The sequence below is a fragment of the Brachyhypopomus gauderio genome, chromosome 1 (genome assembly GCF_052324685.1).
Source record: "Brachyhypopomus gauderio isolate BG-103 chromosome 1, BGAUD_0.2, whole genome shotgun sequence".
In the NCBI taxonomy this organism is placed as follows: domain Eukaryota; kingdom Metazoa; phylum Chordata; class Actinopteri; order Gymnotiformes; family Hypopomidae; genus Brachyhypopomus; species Brachyhypopomus gauderio.
Window position 1 is genome coordinate 4,904,921 of NC_135211.1, and position 22,767 is coordinate 4,927,687.

At 41.7% G+C, this 22,767-nt stretch overlaps 2 long non-coding RNA genes across 8 annotated transcripts; one reads left to right on the plus strand and one right to left on the minus strand.

Moving 5' to 3' along the window:
• Window positions 1–595: 595 nt before the first annotated feature.
• On the minus strand, window positions 596–9,525 carry LOC143522731 (uncharacterized). Of its 3 annotated transcripts, XR_013133128.1 has the most exons (4): window positions 9,406–9,511; window positions 8,967–9,055; window positions 3,810–5,773; window positions 596–3,652 (listed from the first exon to the last, which is right to left on the minus strand). It is a non-coding gene; the product is annotated as an uncharacterized LOC143522731 (long non-coding RNA). The 3 variants fall into 3 exon arrangements; XR_013133122.1 differs by lacking the exon at window positions 8,967–9,055 and having other exon boundaries at window positions 9,406–9,525; XR_013133141.1 differs by lacking the exon at window positions 8,967–9,055 and having other exon boundaries at window positions 3,810–6,041; window positions 9,406–9,475.
• Window positions 9,028–20,833, plus strand: LOC143522816 (uncharacterized). 5 transcript variants are annotated; one of them, XR_013133157.1, is made up of 8 exons: window positions 9,028–9,424; window positions 9,866–10,110; window positions 10,778–11,164; window positions 14,834–15,390; window positions 17,924–18,157; window positions 18,269–18,427; window positions 19,148–19,957; window positions 20,402–20,833. It is a non-coding gene; the product is annotated as an uncharacterized LOC143522816 (long non-coding RNA). The 5 variants fall into 5 exon arrangements; XR_013133169.1 differs by lacking the exon at window positions 9,866–10,110 and having other exon boundaries at window positions 9,029–9,424; XR_013133143.1 differs by lacking the exon at window positions 9,028–9,424 and having other exon boundaries at window positions 9,689–10,110.
• The last annotated feature ends 1,934 nt before the right edge of the window (window positions 20,834–22,767 follow it).

Genomic DNA, 22,767 nt, shown 5'->3' on the forward strand with positions numbered 1-22,767 from the left:
TGCTCTGTGTTTTTGATCCTCCTGCCTGTTTGGCCCTTTTGTTACCTTTGTCTGCTGCTCTTAGTCTTCTCTGGTTTTTGACTCTCCCGTTTTTGTCTTGCCCTTTTGTGCTGCTGCCTGTCTACCCTTTGGGGTCGTCCCCTTTTGGGACTTCAGTTCATTGTTTTTCTATATTAAAATTCAACATCTTTACACCTGCTAATGGATCCTTCTCTACCCTCGGGTTCACCACCATTACAGCTAGTACCAGGTTGGACCCCATTTTGCATTCAGAACTGCCTTAATCCTTTGTGGCATAGATTCAACAAGGTACTGGAAACATTCCTCAGAGAGTCTGGTCCATGTTGACATGATAGCATCATGTGATTGCTACGCAGTTGCTGCAGATTTGTCGGCTGCACATCAATGATGCGAATCTCCCGTTCCACCACATCCCAAAGGTGCTCTATTGGATTGAGATCTGACTATGTAGGCCACTGGAGTACAGGGAACTCATTGTTGTGTTCAATAAATCTGTCTGAGATGAATCATGAATTATAACATGGCGAGTTATCCTGCTGGAAGTAGCCATCAGAAGAAGGGTACACTGTGATCATAAAGTCAAAGTCAAATTTATTTATATAGCACTTTTTACAACACATGTTGTCACAAAGCAGCCTTACAATCGTATGGCTCCAGATCCCTAATGAGCAAGCCAAAGGCAACAGTGGCGAGGAAAAACCCACGATGATGGTGGGGATTAGGAAGTGAGGGAGAGACAGCCTCCCTCACATGCACCTGTTTTAATTAACTTTGTAATTTTATTTGTTGGCTGTAACTGTATTGCTGTTGTTGCATCTTGGCCAGCGCTCCCTTGAAAAAGAGGTTCTTAATGGGATTTTTCCCTGGTAAAATAAAGTTTAAATAAATAAATAAAAAATTAGGAAGAAAACCTTGGGAGGACCAAGACTGAAAAGGGAACCCATCCTCCATTGGGCAGCCTGTTGGCACAAGTCCGTATTTGTGGACAAAAGGTGGTTCTACATTTATGGTTCTAGTTCCCACAGTCCCTTCGGTGTAGATGTTGGGCCTCAGGTAGGAGCATCAGCACGTCCTCTTGTGGCAATGGCACATCCAACCCCGGCATCAGTACATCCACTGGCAAGTCAGACCATCTCCCAGGTGCTTGTAGGTGCTTGCATGCAATCGTCTTGGGTAGAAGCCTGCAAAAAGATAGACAATACAGACTGAGTGTGTGGACATCAATTTAAACCACTATTGATTTAAACATACATAGCTCAAGTGTTGTAACGTGTGAGGAGGACTGGGTATGGATTTTGGTAGGTGAGTGTAGCAGTTGCGTGGCAGTGTTTTCCAAAAGAAACACATGATTTTCAGTTTTGAATGTTTGAATGTCTTATGTGAACAACTGTGTTTAATGTTTTGCAAAAAGTGTGTTTTAGAATTTCTAAATGAGTGTAAGGCAGAGAATGTGCTTAAGGTTTAGCACACCAGGTCAACAGATAGGCTACATGGGTTACATGCACAGGGTAACATAAGAGTGGTGGAAGATGCACACAGGTCGACTATATCCTCTGTAGGAGACGAAACCTGAAAGAGGTTAGTGATTGCAAGGTGTTACCCGGGGAGAGCGTAGCTAAACAGCATAGGATGGTGATATGTAGGATGATGTTGGAGGTGAAGAAGAGGAAGAGAGTGAGAGCGGAACCTAAGATCAGGTGGTGGAAGTTAAAGGATGAGGACTGTGGTGTAAAATTCAGGGATGAGGTGAGGCAGGTACTGGGTAATGGTGATGGTGTTCTGGATACCTGGGATGAAACTTCAAATGCAGTGAGGGATGTGGCTAGGAAGGTACTTGACCTCAGGACAGAGGAAGATAGACAAGGAGTCGTGGTGGTGGAATGAGGAAGTTCAGGAAAGTTTGAGAGGAAAGCGGTTGGCTAAAAAGAATTGGGATTTTCAGCGAGATGAAGAAAGTAGACAGAGGTACAAGGAGATGTGTCGCAAGGCAAAGAGAGCAGTGGCAGAAGCTAAAGAGAAGGCATATAGCAAGCTGTATGAGAAGTTGGACACTAAGGAAGGGGAAAAGGATCTGTACAGATTGGCCAGACAGAGAAACTGTGATGGGCAGGATGTGCAGCAGGTTAGGATGATAAAGGATAAAGATGGAAATGTGTTGTCTGGTGAGGAGAGTGTCTTGGGAAGGTGAAAGGAGTATTTTGAGGAGCTGATGAATCAAGAGAATGAAAGGGAAAGGTTAGAAGAGGTAGAGGTTGTGAATCAGGAAGTGCCTCAGGTGAGCAAGGAGGAAGTAAGGGCTGCAATTCAGAGAATGAAGTGTGGTAAGGCAGTTGGACCTGATGATATTCCAGTGGAGGCATGGAAATGTTTGGGAGAGACAGCAGTGGAGTTCTTGACCTAAGAGGAGGTTTATGGATGCAGTGGTAGAGGATATCAGAGTGGCTGGGGTGTCAGTGGAGGACACTCAGGACAGGGCCAGATGGAGGAGTTTGATCCGCTGTGGTGACCCCTGAAAGAGAATAGCCGAAAGAAGAAGTGCATTAAATTAGATCATTCATCTAGTGTGATTATTATAAACTTACGATTGTCCAAGGTTTGTGCCAGCACTGTTCAGTTTCATTTGTAACTGTAAATATTTTTTTCATAAACTTTTTTCATATTTCCAGGTTCTTTACATCAAAAACACATTGTGCTGTTTAAGAAAAGCTCAAATACTGTTAAATAAGTGAACATTTGATTTAAAAAAGATTCTGTATAGAACATGTTAACATTTCAATGACAGATATTTTGTCATATATGTGTAGAAGTAAAATAAATCTGTCTTCTCACGAATTTGTCTCTGTACATCTGCATTCATATAAACACGCTCCACAAAAAAAAAATCCTCCTTAGCCCACACCACAATCACACCAGTGAAGCCCACTGATTAGTAACTGACATTTGAATCTGCTAGTAATACGCATGTCTTTTTTTAGTTTTGAACATCCGTACTCCATATACAGATACTTACAGTCAATGTAATTCTTCACATTAGGGCATTTAATCTCGACCAAGCCAAACTGGGGGTATTCAGTGGGGTCAAATATGACACCATCAGGGGCTGCACCAAGCCAGGGAGCATCTGGGTGGATGATGAGGCCACATGGTGTGTGATTTACATTGAGTATCCTGCAATACTCAGATGCTGCTCCGGACTCCATCTCTAGACCTCTCTTCATTTCAGCCGTCCGTCTGGTACCTCTGATGATGCGTTCAGCAAGGGACTCTGCAGAGCTATGCCCTCTGACTTGGCACACCTCACGAAAACGTGACGCTGTTACTCTAGGCTTGAGCCAGAGTTGACATCTCAATTCTGTGAGCCATATCAAGTGACACCTCCAAAGACTTCAGGTGAAAGAGTTCCTGTTCAGTGCACACAAAAGCACAGGTGGGTGCATCAAGGTGGTGGTCTTTTAGAGGAAGAAGTGGGGTTGATGGCACATCAGGGTGGAGAGTGATGTGTCGTGATGGTAAAACAGGCTGCTGATATGACAGACCACTGCCTTCCTGCACCATACCAAATGCACACTGCACAGCTGGCTTGTGGGATGCCATGCCTATAGTGGTCACCATGCCCCTGTAGAGTCCACTCCTACAAATTCAAGTACAGACAATATCCCAAACTATAAGCATTTAGTTTAATATTAAATTAGAATATTTAAATTAAAGTTAATTGTAACTATACATTTGTGGTAGAGCAGCTAAACTGCACAATTGCATGTCTAATTAGAAGTAATTAAGCACCATACCTAACTCCACCTTGAGATGTTCCATTTGGCACAGGTTTTGTGATCACCATGTTGTTGATTGCTCCTGGCTTTACACCCTAATAATATGGACAAAAGTTGCTGTAATTTAATTCAGGCAGTGCATTAAATTAGATAACCTAGCCACTAGGGTGCACACACCAGTGTATTTTAGTGCCGGTCCTAAGCCTGGATAAATAGGGAGGGTTGCGTCAGGAAGGGCATCCGGTGTAAAAACTGCGCCAAATCAAATGATGCGGATCAAAAACAGAAATTCCATACCGGGTCGGTCGAGGCAGGGCATTAGCGGAAATTGGACTACTGTTGGGACGAGGAGGAGAGGGGGGAAGAGGGTTCTGAAGCTGAAGGAGAGGAGGCAGAGCAGGAAAGTGGAGGTTAAAGTTGGTACGTTGAATGTGGGCTCTATGACAGGTAAAGGGAAAGAGCTAGCTGATGCGATGGACAGGAGGAAGATAGATATACTGTGTGTACGGGAGACCAAGTGGAAGGGGAGCAAGGCCAGGAGCATTGGTGGTGGCTTCAAACTCTTCTATCATGGTGTAGACAGGAAGAGAAATGGAGTAGGGGTAATCCTGAAGGATGAATTTAGTAAGAGTGTAGTGGAGGTAAAGCGAGTAAGTGACAGGGTGATCTGTGTAAAGTTGGAGATCGATGGGGTGATGATGAAGGTCATCAGTACTTATGCTCCTCAGGTAGGTTGTGATGTGGAGGAGAAAGAAGAATTCTGGAGAGAGTTAGATGAAGTTGTTTTGCAGGTTCCTAATGAAGAGAGTGGTTATTGGAGCAGATTCAAATGGACATGTTGGTGGAGGGAACAGTGATGATGAGGAGGTGTTGGGTAGATATGGTGTTAATGTAAGGAATATGGAAGGACAAATGGTGGTAGATTTTGCTAAAAGGATGGCTGTAGTTAACACTTACTTTAAGATAAAGGAAGAGCACAGGGTAACATAAGAGTGGTGGAAGATGCACACAGGTCGACTATATCCTCTGTAGGAGACGAAACCTGAAAGAGGTTAGTGATTGCAAGGTTTTACCCGGGGAGAGCGTAGCTAAACAGCATAGGATGGTGATATGTAGGATGATGTTGGAGGTGAAGAAGAGGAAGAGAGTGAGAGCGGAACCTAAGATCAGGTGGTGGAAGTTAAAGGATGAGGACTGTGGTGTAAAATTCAGGGATGAGGTGAGGCAGGTACTGGGTAATGGTGGTGGTGTTCTGGATACCTGGGATGAAACTTCAAATGCAGTGAGGGATGTGGCTAGGAAGGTACTTGACCTCAGGACAGAGGAAGATAGACAAGGAGTCGTGGTGGTGGAATGAGGAAGTTCAGGAAAGTTTGAGAGGAAAGCGGTTGGCTAAAAAGAATTGGGATTTTCAGCGAGATGAAGAAAGTAGACAGAGGTACAAGGAGATGTGTCGCAAGGCAAAGAGAGCAGTGGCAGAAGCTAAAGAGAAGGCATATAGCAAGCTGTATGAGAAGTTGGACACTAAGGAAGGGGAAAAGGATCTGTACAGATTGGCCAGACAGAGAAACTGTGATGGGCAGGATGTGCAGCAGGTTAGGATGATAAAGGATAAAGATGGAAATGTGTTGTCTGGTGAGGAGAGTGTCTTGGGAAGGTGAAAGGAGTATTTTGAGGAGCTGATGAATCAAGAGAATGAAAGGGAAAGGTTAGAAGAGGTAGAGGTTGTGAATCAGGAAGTGCCTCAGGTGAGCAAGGAGGAAGTAAGGGCTGCAATTCAGAGAATGAAGTGTGGTAAGGCAGTTGGACCTGATGATATTCCAGTGGAGGCATGGAAATGTTTGGGAGAGACAGCAGTGGAGTTCTTGACCTAAGAGGAGGTTTATGGATGCAGTGGTAGAGGATATCAGAGTGGCTGGGGTGTCAGTGGAGGACACTCAGGACAGGGCCAGATGGAGGAGTTTGATCCGCTGTGGTGACCCCTGAAAGAGAATAGCCGAAAGAAGAAGTGCATTAAATTAGATCATTCATCTAGTGTGATTATTATAAACTTACGATTGTCCAAGGTTTGTGCCAGCACTGTTCAGTTTCAGTACAGCTGTGTACAGGGGGAACAACTGGCACACTGAGCTGAGAAAAATGTGCAGTTTGAAAAAGCAAAGCCACTATACGTTTGCATAGGGCAGTGTCTGCGACATGTGAACAGCATGCGTGTCTCAGCACAACAGGAGTTGAATCAGAAAGTCCAATCTGTAAGAGGGTAAGCAAAATTAGTAATGACTTTGTTTAATTCAGGGGTTCCGTATACCAGTCCTGGGGATCCTATATCACACGTTGTGTTTTACCTTTTCTAAAACCTGATTGACCTATTTAGCAAATTAAGATCAATGTGGGTGGGGCCGAGTAAAAAAAGTGTTTTAAAATGGAGAAAAAAAATGTGCATGGCATAAGAACCCCAAGAATGGAACCTGGACCCGTTTGCTTATTTTATGACAATAGATTTTGCATACAGAACATGGATAGGCTATCACTGACATTAAAATAATGCTCAAGTTATACATAATCCTGAGACATGTATATCTGTCACCTGTCAACAAACCCCTTAACTTTTGTTAGTCAAAAACAGTGAACATCTGAACTTAACGACAAACAGAGACTCCAACCCAGTCACTGAGACCCCATGTCATGCATATTTTAGTGCTTTTCCTCATTTATAATACCAGATTCAGCTCATTAACTAAGTAAAAAACTGTCATATTGGAGGAACACAAAAAAACTGCAAAGTATAGTGTTGACAGGACTGACTCTGGGGACTCTGTTTTGCCAATATATTCATTCCTAGAGCAGTGTCTCTTAATCCTACTTGTGGTAATTCACATAGCTCAACACACATAATCCACTTCACTAGTGACTTAATAAACCGTTTGTTTGATAAGCAGTTGGAGCTAGATCATGTACATTCAATACTTAGTGTGTTGAATCGTGGAATATTTAAAACTGTGTGGAGCAGTTAGGAACAGGACTGAGAAACACTGCCATAGAGTTTCAAGCTCAGCTCCAGGATACCAACAGCTCAATGTTATTCCACTTTTCTAGAATGTTCAGAATGGTCAGCGCAAAATTTAAGAGATTTCTTTCCATGCTCTCTACTTCACTGTAATCCATGCCTTAAAAACAAACAAAAGATAAGATATATAGCACATTATACTCAGTACTCTATATATAATAGAGATGTACTATGAAATGTACCATTTTACATCCAAATAAAATTATAAAAGTTATCCCATCTCTTCTCTCTCCCTATCCATATATAGCTATGGAGAACAGGTGGGATGAGGTATTCAACTTCCTCTCTCAGGGATCATACCCATCTGGGTATAATAACTCCCAAAAATTACATTTGAGGAGGTATGCTTCCAAATTTACTGAAAAGGGTGAGCATTTATTTGTTTAAATGTAGCCAGTGTCTTGGTAAGGTAGCTCTTTAATTATTATACGACTTTAATGAATGTTAATGAATATTCAATGCAGAAGGACAGCTTTTCTTTAAAAGTAGAAAAGCCATAAAATCCAAAGAAGAGGCAAGAAAGCTTTCAGGAATTTCACGCCTCTCCGATTGGAGGACATTCAGGCATCCTGAAAACTCGAGCTGCAGTGTGCTCCAGATTTTACTGGCTTGGCATGACCATTGATCTTGACAACTGGGTATGTGTTGAAGTGCGTTCTTGTGTGTTTTGAGCTGTTGATAAATCTGCATAAATATTAACAGTGACTTTCTTAAAGGTCTTGGAATGTGATCAGTGCCAGCGAACTGGAAAACCTTTGACTGGTGCCCAGCCATTGGAGTGTATAAAAGTAAATGTCCAGTGGTATCTCTATAATATACAACAGCTTTTAAGAAAAATGTTGAAATGTAAAATAAAACATGTATGTTTTACATTTATAGGTATCTGCTGTCTGGGAGCTCATTGGCATTGATTGGACAGGACCGCTTCCAAAAACTGCCGATGGCTTCCAGTATATCCTGACAGCCACAGATTACTTTTCCAAATGGGTTGAAGCTTTCCCAATAAAGACAAAATCAACAGCTGAAGTGGGACGAAATATTTGCTCAATTTTATATAGACATGGTTGTCCAAATAGAATACTCTCTGATCAGGGAAGAGAATTTGTGAATGAAGTATGTCTAATTTTTTTTATAAATGAATGAATGTTTCAATTTATATAGTGCCTTTTCACGATACCCAAGGCGCTTTACAATTGTTAAGACAGCTACCTCTCAGACAACCAATCACACACCGGCGAGAAGCGGCAGCCAATTGCGCACAGCAACTTGTTTTTATTGAACAGAGAGAGACACAGACATACACTATGGGCATTTTTGCTGTTTAAGCATGGTTACATAAATGTGTCTCTAAACATACTTAATTATAGCATTTTACCCACATGTCTCATATCAAAATGTTCAGAACAATCTCAGCTCTCTTCCTAATGAGGTTACATTGACTTAGAGTATTGCATAAATAAATAATATGGTCCTAAACCTGGAAATATGAGGCATATTTTCAAAAATTTTCATATTTTATATGAAATTACACATTTACTAAAAGATCAATAATATTGTTGCTTGAAATATGTTTGCTCAAGGGTTTGCTTCACAAAAATAGTGAAACATGTAATATATATAGTAGTATACAAGTATAAATTAGTGTACAAAAATGTGTACACCAAACTACGAAACTCCCATCAAACTCCTGAACTACAGGCTAAATCAGCTTAGCCAAAACCATATCCACTCATCTAGATTATTATATACTATACTTTCACATCTACAAAGCAAGCATATAGGCAAAAGACAAATACGAAATAATAAAAAAATAAGTAAAAATAATTTTATAAAGAATAAATTACGAATTTTGCACAGAAGCAGTTTCTAGCTAGCCAGCCAGCTAGCCAGGAGGCTAGCTAGACAGCTAGTAACACATCGCGAGCCGATCTGCGATCGTCCGCTATTATAGTGAGCAATATTGCAAAATAACATTCATTTAGCCTTCGATCTGTTATACTTTTCATAAAACCCTTCAGGAAATCAACATAGGTTCATAACCACTATGTAGTAGTAGTAAGGGCTAGTAGTAGTAGTAGTAAACTACTGAGCAAAACCGGTTTGTTTACCTCAGGCGTCAAAAAGCGGCCAAAACTTCCGCAAAGGGCGATATGTTTCCTGAGGTCGTAGGTCATCGGTCACGAGTCTCTCCTCAGGCCTACAATATGGGGGTCATCAGTAGACGCTAGCTAGCTAGATGCTACATAGAACTACAAACAGGACTACAGTACACCATCGCGAAATTCGCGACCCTATCTGTGATCGTCCGCTATTATAGTGATCGATATTGCATTTAGTCATCGATCGTTTATATTTTTCATAAACCCCTCAGGAAATCAACACAGGTTCATCAGTAGACGCTAGCTAGCCAGATGCTAGCTAGCTGCTAGCTAGCGAACTAACTACACGGGACCATCGCGAAATTCGCGACCCTATCTGTGATCGCCCGCTATTATAGTGATCAATATTGCAAAATAACATTCTATTAGTCATCGATCATCAACATACCTTCACCATCGCCATGTAGGTGAGTAGACGCTAGCTCGCTAGCTAGCGGCCGTCAAAGTGTATTTCCGTGTTTGTCCGAGGTGAAACGGATCTAATGCCGTCCAAAACCCTCCTACATCCGTAAAGGGCGATGTGAGTGATGTCAGCGGTCATGTAATGACTGACACTTGAATCCGCCAGTCACAGCAGTCACAGGCAGGAGCAATAACCCCCCCCCCCCCCCCCCCCCTTGTGCAAGCCATAAAAGGATTAGCCATATAAGGGCGTGCTTCAACTCGGTCATGTATTGCCATCTTGTGGCCAGTCTGCTCAAGCATGAATTAACATTTTTTTGAAAACAGTTTCCAGTTTTCAAACACGTTCTAACCGTGTGCCTGCGATGTTGTATCGCTGAGATATTAATAACATTAATGTATATACTCGCACGGTGGCCATCTTTGACGCATGGGTGCGTCAGTAGACCTGGGTGTCAACCACATCAAGCCATACAGAAGAAGCCAAAATGATGACAGGCAAGTCACCACTCAAGAATCTCACAAGATCCTCAAAGAGAATGAGACCAGCACATGTTCTGATGGCCCCAACTCTTTGACCATGGGAGGAGATTTGGAAAGACTAACTGAAGACATTTACCTGCCACAGAGACCATCAGTTATCCACTTTGCCCCTAAAAAACACACTCAAGTCTGTGATGCAACAACAGAGGTAAATTGAGGCCTACATAGGTCTTGAATATATTGTTTCTTGTTTAGTGTTTATTTGATCCATTCCTTATTATTCAATGAGTCTTTATACAGACATTTTTTCAATTACACAATCATTAGAGTATGATGAGTTTGCCTTTCACAGCTTTCTGTATACCAGTCAACAGTGTATGTGACAATTACCACTGTTGACTGTTGAAGCATCCCCCAGGTTCATCAGCCATACAGGAAAGCATACAAGAAAGAGGTTGTTAATGAGTTCTGTGTTCAAGTTTGACCTGTTGGTCATTTGTTCAGCCTACCCTTGTTTATAGTTTGCATGAAAGGGATTTGGCCTGTTCAAACTATACATGTTGGCCCGTTGGCCATTTAGACCTGTTGGACGTTTGTCAGATGCACTATGTTGCCAAAAGTATGTGCATACCTCTTCTAATGAACTGATCTGGCCAGGCATGGTCATTGTATGGGAGGGAAATCTTAATTCTACATCATGCAATGGCATAGGGAATTGTGTATAGATGGCCCTGGGTTTGAAAGGCCCTGGCGTTAAACTAGGGCAAATGAGAATGGTGTTCATGTATTCACATGCTTTTGGCCATGTAACTGTAATAGTACAGGGATTAGAAAAAACAAATATCTATGCTTTGACATTCATGCTGTGCTTTCAGTTCGAATGTTGTGGGCTGCAGAAGACTGTGGTCGGGTGGAGGCAGTTGTTGGACCATATAAACTGTTTGATTCGTCTTTCCGTACACTGCATGGGACCGAGTGGCTGGCTGATGATGTAAGAGACCAAATCACTGTCAAAATGTATTACAAGAGGAAGTATAACAATCTTTAATGGTTGTTTATTTTACAATGCAGGTTATTGATGCGTACTTGCACACACTCATTGAAAAACAGCAGGTAAGTGGCAATTATATTTATGTAGCTGTGTTAGGTATTTCTTGCAACATAATTAAAATTTCAGTTGTTCTTAACAGAAAGCTGTTCACCAGCTCTGTGGCGTTATTGCAACATCGTTGTTTTCTGGACAATTCCAGAGGCTCAAAAAGGTACTTTCATCACTTTTACAGTCTAGCAGTAATGATTATCAGTAACAATAATGACAACTTTGTATTCAACACATTCTTTAGATGACGTTTCCACTGGAGGAAATCTGGATGTGCCCTGTAAACACTGGGGCTCACTGGGTTTTAGTGGTTTGTTTACCTTTCCTTATTTTTCAGAGCAGGTTTGTTTACACTACAAGTCAAATGTTTGGTCACACCTACTTTGTTTGGGCGCAGGGAGACGGACGAGGCACGAGTCCAATGGTCTTCCACAAATGTTATTTTATTTAATACAAAAATAGTCCAGACAGCGCACGTATAGCTTACACACATGAACGTATAAGACTGACATAAATGACTAACAAAGACGAGCACGGGACAATGCGCGAACGTACATTAAATAGACAAACCACATAAGCGCCGAGTGTTCACGAGATGAGCCACAGGTGAGACTGATGAACACACTCAGACACAACCACACCGACGGAGATCCTGGGGGTATTCCAGAAAGCGGGGTTAACAAACTCTAAACTTAACCCTGAACTCTGAGTTGTCTTACCCCGATCTGACATACTCAGAGTTTTCGTTCCAAAACGGCGGATCGGAGTTAAAGTAATCAGGGTCGCTCAACTCTGAGTAGGTTGACCCAGACAGAAGCGCGTTCACGCGTAACTATAAAAGGCATTCTTAATGGAACGCAGATAAATAGGATTTATCATGGACTTAAACGCGAAAATCAGCCGAGCATCGTATTTCACACCACTGTAGCTTAGGAGTATTAATGACTGCGTATGCAGAATATTTAGATATTATTAAACGTAAATGTAATACTGCGGTAGCTGCTAGAGAAAGGCAGTCAGCATGTCAAAAAATTGCCAACAGAGTTAATGCGTGAGTGAAAATGATATTTTTATATTTAGCAGAAGGGTGCGATTATATTATTATTTTCTCCACCTTTATAATACTGTATTGAGTTTTTAAATATTTTTTAATTGAACACTTACTGATTCCAGGTCTAATCTGAGTGGTGTGAAACACACATGGCATCAGATAAAAATGAAGTATAAGAATATAGTACAAAGTGGTATGGCAGTACATAACTATATCTTATTCTTAAAATATATTCTAAAATATATTTATTTACAAGAAAAATGAAATAATGAAACATAACAGTGAATTTGACTGTAATGTATATTAAAAGGTTACAGGGTGGATGGTGGGGTGGGGTGGGTGGTGGTGCATGATTTAATGTGGAAAGCAGTGATTGCAGATGGAGTCTCTGACAACTCCACCATCTCTGTTGTCACCCACATGCATGTAAGGTTCCTCATCTGTGGGCATGTCAAAGATGGTAGGCTGTCGCTCTTCCTGGATAGTTGCAATGTTGTGTAATACCACATATGCCATTATTATGTGGCACACCCTATCAGGGGTAACTCTGAGCCCCTTCAGGCACTGGAACCTGGCCTTGAGGATTCCTAGGATCATTTAAATTCTTGCCCTGGTTTTGCTGTGGGCCTGATTGTAGCGGGACTGTGGTCCAGGTGCAGGATCTGAATAGGGAGTCATAAGGTAGGCCTATAGGACAGGCAGGGATACCCTCTGTCTCCATGAAGGAGGCCGTCATAGTGTCCTATAATCACACTAGGGTTTGCAATGATTTAACTATTACACTGCATTACACTGATTTAACTATTACACTGCACTACCTCAGGCCTACTCTATTCAGATTTGTTGTACAGTGTGGAATCATACACGGATCCTGGCCATCTGGCTTCAACATTTGTGATGAGGTGAGAAGCATCACATATGATCTTGATGGGGAGAACGGTCAGTTCAATTCAATTCAACTTTATTATCATTATGCTGAAACAGGGTTGTACAGCACAATGAAACACTTTTAGGCTAGGCCTCAGTGCAATTACATACTACAAAATATCACAGCAGCAATTACATACAACATAGTGCAGGACAACATAGTGCAAGACGGTCATGGTGCAAGCCAGGCAATAGACATTAAATAAGCAAGGTAAAAAAATGTAAAATAGATAACAGTATAAGGTATGAAATATAAAAATATAAGTACAGTATGTACAGTGTGTGTGAGGTAGGTAAATGGGACAGGGATAAAGTGCATGGTGCCAAAGGGCTGGTGGACTGGTCTCTGGACTGGTGGCAAATCTGAGATATAATCAGGGGGAGGTAAGTCTATATATGTCCAGTTTGAGGGAAAGTGGCTGGTGGCAATAGCTACGTTAGTTTTGTTACCATTAAAGATAAGTACATTATTCATTAAGGATTATAAAGGTTAGTACCTGTACATTAATGCTATGGATGGATTTTCTGTTTATGTAATCGCCTTTATGTTCTAATGGTGCTGGAATAGGTAGCATATGTAGGTTCCATCAATGCAGCCAATCACTCTAGGAAATCCTTAAATTGTAAATGGAATGAAGTTTGTTATATAGCCTACTGCTTCTCCTTTGCTTAATTTCTTTATTGTCCGTGTGAATTAAAGACAAACCTACGATGCTGTGGAATTCCTCTTTGATGTCCATAACTGGCTTAAGCCCAGGAAACACCACAAAACTGGGCACTAGTCATTTTGATGCCAGACATAGTTTTTGGACAGACCGACATACAGTAGCTTTGCTGACAGATCCCGCATCTCCTACACTATAAAAAAAAAATTCCACTAGCAAAAAACGAAGAGCGACGTATAACAATCTGGAGAGAATTTAGGGCTGATCCGCGATGTGTAATATTTGAAATGTGACGCTTAATAATTTTATTGACGTAAGTATTGGATTGTGCTGAAAAACGATAACGTTCATTAAAAAAATAATCCGAAAATGATAGGCCTATGTCTATTCGGGGTTTTATAAGGCGTTCCCGACGAAGAACTCAGCGAATAAACTGAGTTTCAATATCCACATGATCCTAGAGGAAAGGACACGTCATGATGACGTGTTTGTAACTCTGGGTCAGGTCCAAGTTAACCTGCCAGCGAGCAGGTTAGCTTCAGAGCATAAGTTGCTACAGTAACTGACTCCGGTTCTCTTTAAGCTCGGTTTCTGGAACGGAAAACCTTGAGTTTCCGTGAACTCTGAGTTAACTTACCCGGGTTTTCTCGCTTAACCCGCTTTGTGGAACACCCCCCCTGTCTACGACTAGACGTAGACAACATAAACACACGGCTGAAAGCTGAAACACATGTACATAAACACATGTACTGAAAGCATGATTTGATAAGGAAAGCATTATTTGATGTATGATATCAGCCTATCGAGATATGCTCACCATGTAAAATATTAATAAGGAAGCTATAATAGATTTTAATCCACGCTTCCCTTGTCCATACTGTCAGGGTTGGACCCAGGACCGTTCCTCCGGTCGCCACAAGGAGGAGCCCGCGAGCTAGACCTGGGGGCAATCAGGCACAATAGGCTGCAGGTGTTTGCAGCCTACTTAAGGCGAGCAACTTCAGCAGTCCTTTGCTGAAGTTGTTAGTTGTATTCACGCTCGCAGCCTAATTAACCTAATTAGTCCCTAAATGCACATGTAATGTAATGAAAACCAAAGGAATGATTGTTGAATGTTGGTTCAGGCCTAAAGAGCTTGTTCTTATCAAATTTAGATAACACTACACTAATCAATATTTTTTTTCCTTAGGTGACAATTCCACATCCTGTCAGTTGAGATCCAATAATTCAGAGACAGTTGACAAAATGTATTTCCCAACCTGGGAATAAGGGTAGTGCGCTGTCCACACCAATCTGTGGTGGGGAGTTTGACATCTTCAATGGGACTGTGTGTCTACTGAAGAAGAAAAAGACCAGGAGCAAGAAACGGCAGTTCTTTACCCAGATTTTCCGAGGCAGTTCGCTTAAAGCCTGGAAGAGAGAACGGACCAAGATGTTTGCATCTGGTGATGGTCCTGATGGAGGTTCTGTGGGTGCTGTTAAGAAGCAGAATGAGGAGGAAAGACAGGTTGCTGCTGAGCCCACAACCATCACTCTCAGTCCACTTTCAGTTACAAGCTGCACGTCAACATCCGTTACATGTGATGTGGTATCGGACCACTGCATTTGAGCCTGAAAGGCAGGATCAGCTGTTTGTACGTGTCTTTCTCCTTTGAGGGTCATGATATCAGCTACCCAGCCAAACCTTTCCTGCTGGAAAAAAATACAGGGGCCTTTTGGACAGGAACCCTAGAAAACGTTAACCGGGTGAGTGACAAGATGCTGCATATTAATAACAACCCAGATCATCAATGACCTCAAGAACAGGGTAGATAATTAATTTACATTTATGTTTTATAGTATGGTTCATTTATTTAGTATGTCAGGGTTAGTTTTTTATTTAGTAAAAAATAAATTAAATAAAAACAATACCACAACTTAGTCAAGGGATCCATTTGAGAGACCAAACTTCCCAATCAGTGTGGCCAAGGGACTCTGTAAACATTGTTCTGTAGGAGTGAATAGAGCTGGAAAAATTGCTGTATGTCTCATTATCCCATGAGCAACGCACACATGAATCATCTTAACTTTTATTTATATGATGCTTGCTTGTTCTAGGTATTTCCAGGTCTTAAAGGGAACGCCGGCTGATAACATATGTAAGCCTTAATATCGTGTAATTACTCTAAATTATTAAGACACGTTGTAAAAATTCACAAAAAGTAGCAGATTTATTAGATTTTCTGTAAAATCCCTCTGCACGTAGGTCTCCATTTTTATAACTGCTGACGGGCACAGCAGGTAGTGACGTCAAATGGTTGCAGTGACTGGCCGTCGCGCTTGAGCACAGCTAGCTACACCTGGCTACCCAAATTTTTCTCCTCTTTTTATCTTTGGGAAAACTGTGAAGACTAATATCAGTCTTCCACTGCCTTTCGACTGGAAATAACATCCAACGGCAACACAGTGTGGCATGGTTTTTTTTAAGGTAGCTCAGCTAACTAACATTAACTCTAGTGATGTGTCGGTCGCGAACGATCCGGCTCTAAGAGCCGGCGCTTTGAAGTGAACGATTGGAACCGGCTCCACAATGGGAGCCATTTTAGGATCCTATTTGGAAGCCGCTTTTTCCTTCAGTATTGCGCTTGTGCTCTGCAAGTGCCACAGTTTTTTTCCAACATCGTTTTTATTTGTCCTCCGGTGCCTCGCTGTCTCTCCCTCTCCTTGCACGTATTGCTCTGCTTCTGCCAGTGGTAGAGAGCGGAGAGTTTATTTCCTCAGTCGGTGCTTAAGCTAAGTTGATACCAGCGCGAGGGTCCGTGCGCCGTGCGTGAGGACCCCCGTGCGAAGTGAGGTCGTGCACCTCTTCAGCGCAATGAACAGTTATGTATGCCGGGTTCATACACCTTTACAAGGTGGAATTCAAGCACTTGTACGTCACTTTTCAATATTGAAAAAGGCCATTTTCAATATTTCCCAGCACCTTAAACTTAAATATTTATACATATACTCGAAATTATTCGAAATAATTTGCTTGTTTATCACATCGATTCAGTCAGACAGCTATTTGTTGTGAAACAAAATACAGTTACATTTTCAAGTACTTTAGCCTACTTTGGCACTTTTCAAACCTGGAACACAATGCAACATTAATTTTTGTCAGGTAAATGTTCCTTCCCCTGTTTTTAAAGGGTGTTTCTTTATACTACCACATATCGTTTCGGACAACACTGCAAAGAATGTCTCCACGGCCCGCATGTCAAGCGTGTGCTCCACACATCTGACCAATCACACGCAGCTTTCAGTTAATAATGTGGTGGTAAAACACTGAAAAAAAGTTAGCTCGACTTTTTTTGTGGAAACAGCAGGCAATTGGCCAAGCTGTATTGCGTTCTATTTTGGTGCTATTTTGTGATAATTTAATAATTGGTTATAATAAAAGTTTTATTTATAAAGCCTTGTTATGCAGCATTTTTACTCATCACAAGTGCTTAACAATGTCAATAATGAAACAAAATGTTATAAAATTAGGTTTAAGCTATTAATTAATAATGTAAAAAATATATATGGGGAGCCGTTTGGGAGCCGACAAGAGCCGGCTCTCCACAGTAAGAAGAACCATTAGAGCCGCATCTCAAAATAGAGCCGAAAATCCCATCACTAATTAACTCCTTCCAACCGCAGTCAAGTTTAGCGCGCTGCAACCATTTGACGTCATCTACCCAGCAGGCATTGCGCGTCAGAAAACATGGCTGCGCCCATATGTCAAATATTTCGAATAAAAGTGTTGATTTGTAAATAAATTTGCTGCTTTTGTGATTTTTTTTTTTTTTTTACAACATGTCTTAATAATTTAGATTAATTACATCATATTAAGGCTTACAAGTGTTACCAGCCGGGGTTCCCTTTAACATTCTTTAATGCCCGTGTACTGCTGCAAAGTTTAGAATATACACTTATACCTCTTGAACTCTTAGGAGTTTAGTCTGTACACGCTTCAACCTCACACTGAACACCGTTAATTAACTAAATGTCAGTAGTTATGCTATAGCTATGATGATCCTGTGGAGGACCCATGCCACTGTGGAGATCTCGTCCCAACTCCTTTGATCTAATCATAGTACAGATCCTCGCCCATGCCCATCTCATGCATTCCCTCAAACACCTATTAGTCAGCAGTTGGCAAATATAGAGTGATACATTTTTAAAGACTTTGGTAAGCTTAGGTAATTAAAGCAGTTTTTAATAAATGATAATGAGGAAAGAAGGTAATGTTAATGTCTACCTTCTCCACCTGCAGTCCTGCGTTCCTTGTGCACAGCAAACAAACTGTACTGGCTCTGCTTGCTTCAGGGATGCTGTGTGGGAAGCGGCCGCATGCACCATTCTGGCCACTAGTGAGCTTCATCCCCTGAATACTGTTGGTCTCCATGGATACTCCTCTCATTCACCTGTGTTCCAACAGCCTCATCACCACACTATATAACACTTCCAGTGTCTCCCAGTACATGTGAAGTACTGCCATCACTTCCTGGTCTGCATATCAAGTCTATGTTACATTATGAAAACATTTTGTCTGACATGACATAAAAACGGAATAATATGACATTTATCAAAATGTATGATTATGTTCATTATGTTGTAGTCTCTACATGCAGACCACCTTATTATTTTGGAGACATACACCATCAGAATGGCACTTCCAGATGTGTGTACAGCTGTGTGGAGAATTCCTTCATGGTGTGACGCATGTACAGAGGTGGCAGGAGGCAGAGGCTGCAAACTGAAAGCTTCATTATCCATGGTAAAAAGAAACACCAAGACTCAGGCCAAACGGCAGTAATAATGTAGATAGCAGCACTTTCATGAAAAGGGACATTTCAGACCTTAGTATTGCAAAAAGTATTTGTATTCACAATTATTGTATTAATGTTGAGGACATCTGATTAATATGAAAATATTGATTTCTTCAGAAATGCATTTTATGATCATATTCAGAGAGCTGCCACTGTGTACGTAATGGGGTTGAAGAAAAACATTGCCCAGATCTTGAAAAAATGACCAATAATTATAAAGAGCTAATGCTTGAGATGAGAAAATATGATTTTGTGATTGATAAAAATATCCTTAATGCTGTGATGTACACAGAGAAATGATACATTTAAGCAAAAAATTTGAAAATGTCAAAGTCCAATTTGAATCATTATAGTGGACCCATGTGGGTTGGAGTCCTGCCAAGCACTGAACGATTCGGTGAACAAATCTTTTGAACGAATATTTTTAGTGAACTGATTCTAATGATTCAGTTCATCTAAAAGAACTGCTGTGCCCATCACTGGAGCGTTTTACATCTGCCCCTTCTCTTTCCCCCAACACTCTGTTTCATCTTTTGAGGTTTGTGTAACCCTAACTCATCTTCCAGATTTCTCATGAAAACATAAAGCTGTGTGTAGTCTTTATTCTGCTTTTCTGTCTCTTTCGTTCTGTCCATCATGTGGGTCTCCTGTGCTTCTTCCTGGATTAGAGACTACCGACAGCTGTGCAACCTGAATTTCACGCAGGCTCCCAGGACAAGAGGACTACTGCAGTTTGTGGACCAGGACAGAATAATAAGCCTTGACAAGATGTGCATCAGGATGATGAGAGACTTTATGATCCACGCCAGAGAACAGAGACAAGACCAGAGGACTGAACGGCATCAAGAACCGATCGTCGGGATTATTAGAACAATCACCATCGTCAGTGTGCAAGGAACTGTGAGGAAAGCCCGAAAGAATCACCATTCGTGGACTATTCATCATCACCGTGGACAACCATCAGGATTACAGATTCGACCATTATGGGATTTTTGGTTATCAACAGCAGATTATCAGTGCTCCTGTCATCCTCATCAGACCTCTACAACTAACTCAGAATGCTGCAGCACGACTGGTCTTCAATCTCCCCAAGTTCTCACATGTGACTCCTCTGCTACGCTCTCTTCACTGGCTTCCAGTAGCGGCACGCATCAGATATAAAACATTGATGCTTGCTTACAAAGCCAAAAATGGACTGGCCCCTCCCTACATGATGTCCATGGTCAAAAGCCAATCCGTACAGCGAACACTCAGAAACTCAAGCTTGCCTCGACTCGAAACTCCATGCTTAAAGTCTCATGGAAGACAAAGCTCCAAACTATTCTCCGTCCTGGCTCCTAGATGGTGGAACGATCTTCCATTAGCTGCTAGGACTGCAGAGTCTATTGCTATCTTCAATCGTAGACTGAAGACCCACCTGTTTGTTGAGTTCTTACCAGAGCACTCAGCTGATACCACTTGCCGTGGTTCTTTAAATGGTATGTCTGTCTGTGGTTATTTGTGCTTCTTGGCAAATGTCTAACTTGCAAAAACACTAGGTAATGACATTGACTCCTGTGGTTTAGTAGTAGTCTGACTCAATGGTATCTTGAATTCTGGCCTATTCGTACTATTTCCTAGGATGAATTCTGTGATTGAATGCAAAGCACTTTGTAAGTCGCTCTGGATAAGAGCGTCTGCTAAATGCCGTAAATGTAAATGATTTTGTAAATTGTTAGTGAAATATGTATTATTGTTTTATATTTATCAGTAATGTGATTGTGTTTTAATTGCAAAGGAGTCATACTGTCTTGTATTTTACCTTTGGTGTTACTCATGTAATCATCAGTATGCTTAGTCTGATTGTGTGGTTTGTGTGTGACTTGTGTATTAGTCTGTATAATTAGATTTTGTGTTTTTGTGTGATTTGTGTATTTAACCAGGCCACCCGAAGGGGACTGGTCCCTGCTGGATACACGCACCTATCCGGATACAAGCACCTGCCTGTGGATGTACTGATGCCAGGGTTGGACGTGCCATTGCCACAAGAGGTCGTGCGGATGCTAGTTCCTATCAGAGGCTCACCATCTACACTGAAGGGACTGTGACTACTTGGCCGGGGAACGAGAACTGTGACTACTACTGTAGAACCACCCTGCGCACCACGGACTTGTGCTAACGGGCCGCCCAATGGAGGATGGGTTCCCTTTTGAGTCTTGGTCCTCCCGAGGTTTCTTCCTATTCCCCTCCATCATAGGGAGTTTTTCCTCGCCACTGTCGCCATTGGCTTGCTCATTAGGGATTTGGACCCATAAGATTGTTAATCTTGTAAAGATTGTGAAAAGCACTATACAAATAAACTTGACTTGACTTAATCATTAGTGAGTTATAGGCTAATTATGTTTTAGGTTGAATGTATCCAGTTATGATATTTGAGTGATTCACTATTTTCCCAGCTAGCAACACTAACCATGCGATACCTGAATTTAGTAAACTATAGTGAGAGAGGAATATTACACTGGAAACACACAGCCTAAATTATTACAAATAAATAAAATGTAGCTTCAAGAGAGGGGAAACAAAAGAAAGTAGAAATAGTTTCTTATAGACAGTTTGCATTGGTGCTTACTAAAATTTCCCTGGTGGAAATTTTCATTTTTTAAAATAAACATTTTAAATGACTAGCTTTTAAATAGTACAAGTGTGCTACAAATGCACAACATAAAATAAAATATAAGTACAAATGTAACGCAGGCACCTCCTCAGCTAGGAGGCAGACAAATGCTGAGGAGAGCGAGATTTATTAGAAGGAATTCCATAATCATAGTCGTAACAACAGGCAGGGGTCGTAACAGGTGAGCCATCCAGGTTTGACAAGTTGATCGGCATAATCAGACACACAAAGAGGGAGAACACTAAAAGGAATGAACAATGGAACAGGAACAATACTCACGAAATCAAATTAAGGGAAGGAGAATTGCAGGTGTTCATACACATGTTGACTCGCTAGCCAGCAGAGGTGTCAATTCCAGGTTCCGAAAGTAAAAGTCCTCACCAGGATTTTGCTCAAGCTTGCTAGATTTTCTAATTAGTGCAATCCAGGTAAAATTAGTGGAATCAACACAATCCAGGAAGCCTGAGCAAAATCCTGGTGAGGACTTTTACTTTCTGAACCTGGAATTGACTCCTCTGCTAGCCAGGTAAAATGAAATGAAATGTGTGCTCATTTCACATTGCACATTTCATTTCATTTTAAAATACCTGGCTAGCTAGTCAAGGTGTGTATTGAGAACACCTGCAGTTTCCCTTCCCGCCTCCAGAACGCCACTCTGCAGTGTCTACTGAGTCTCTCCTGCTTCTGGAGCCCCATCAGAGCTCAGTGCTCCAGCTGGACGGATCCATCCAGCTGCCAGATGCTCAGGTAGCCAATCAGGAACAGAGGATTCACTTGTCTAAATGAACTGTTCAAATATGATGGCTTAGGGAGGTGTTGTGATGCTGAGAGAAATAAACCACTTTAGTCTCCCTGTTACCTTGCGTAGATGTTTTGCAGATTTGCAGCAAGGCAGGCTCACTAGTCGTAGCTCTTCACAGAAGAAGAAGCTCCTGAGAGCCCTGAATGCCTGTATTTCAGTCAGATGCCCAGCGTTTGGAGAGGACTACGGACAGTTTCAGCTAAACAACCCTCTGAGCCATTCAGAACACATCAGAACCACATGCAGTAGCCTGCAGGAACTGCACACAACCTTCTTTGTTTTCTCACTCTGTTGCTGCTGAAGTCCAGGAGCATTGCCCTTCTGATGTACTGTCTTCCACAGGATGCCCATGAGTTCCTGATGATGTGTTTGCTTCAGCTGAAGGAGGAGGGAGAGACACTCAGGGTTTCCTCCTTCTCTTACATCTGCCCTGTGGCAAATTTTGAGTTTCACCTCAAATCTGTGCGCACCTGCAGCAGGTAATTCTTTGCTATATCACCACATCTCCTTCTTGTAAATCAACTGTTCTTAACATGTGTTTCTTCAGAGTGTGCATTGTCACAAAGTATGCACACACTTGGTATGGGATAATGTGGGTTATTTCTGTGTGAATGTTGTAACCTCTCTGTTGATTTCTGTTGTTTGAAAGCTGTGGACTGCAGAGCTCCAGAGTGGAGGACTTCAACCACCTCTCTGTTAACCTGAGCTCTACCTTGACTGACAGCCTACACAATTACTTCAAGGTCTGTCACCTCACACACCCCTACTGGACAACACTTTTTTGCCAGTTTGTTAAGTTAGGGAGCCATCCTAACCATTGTCACTCTCAATGA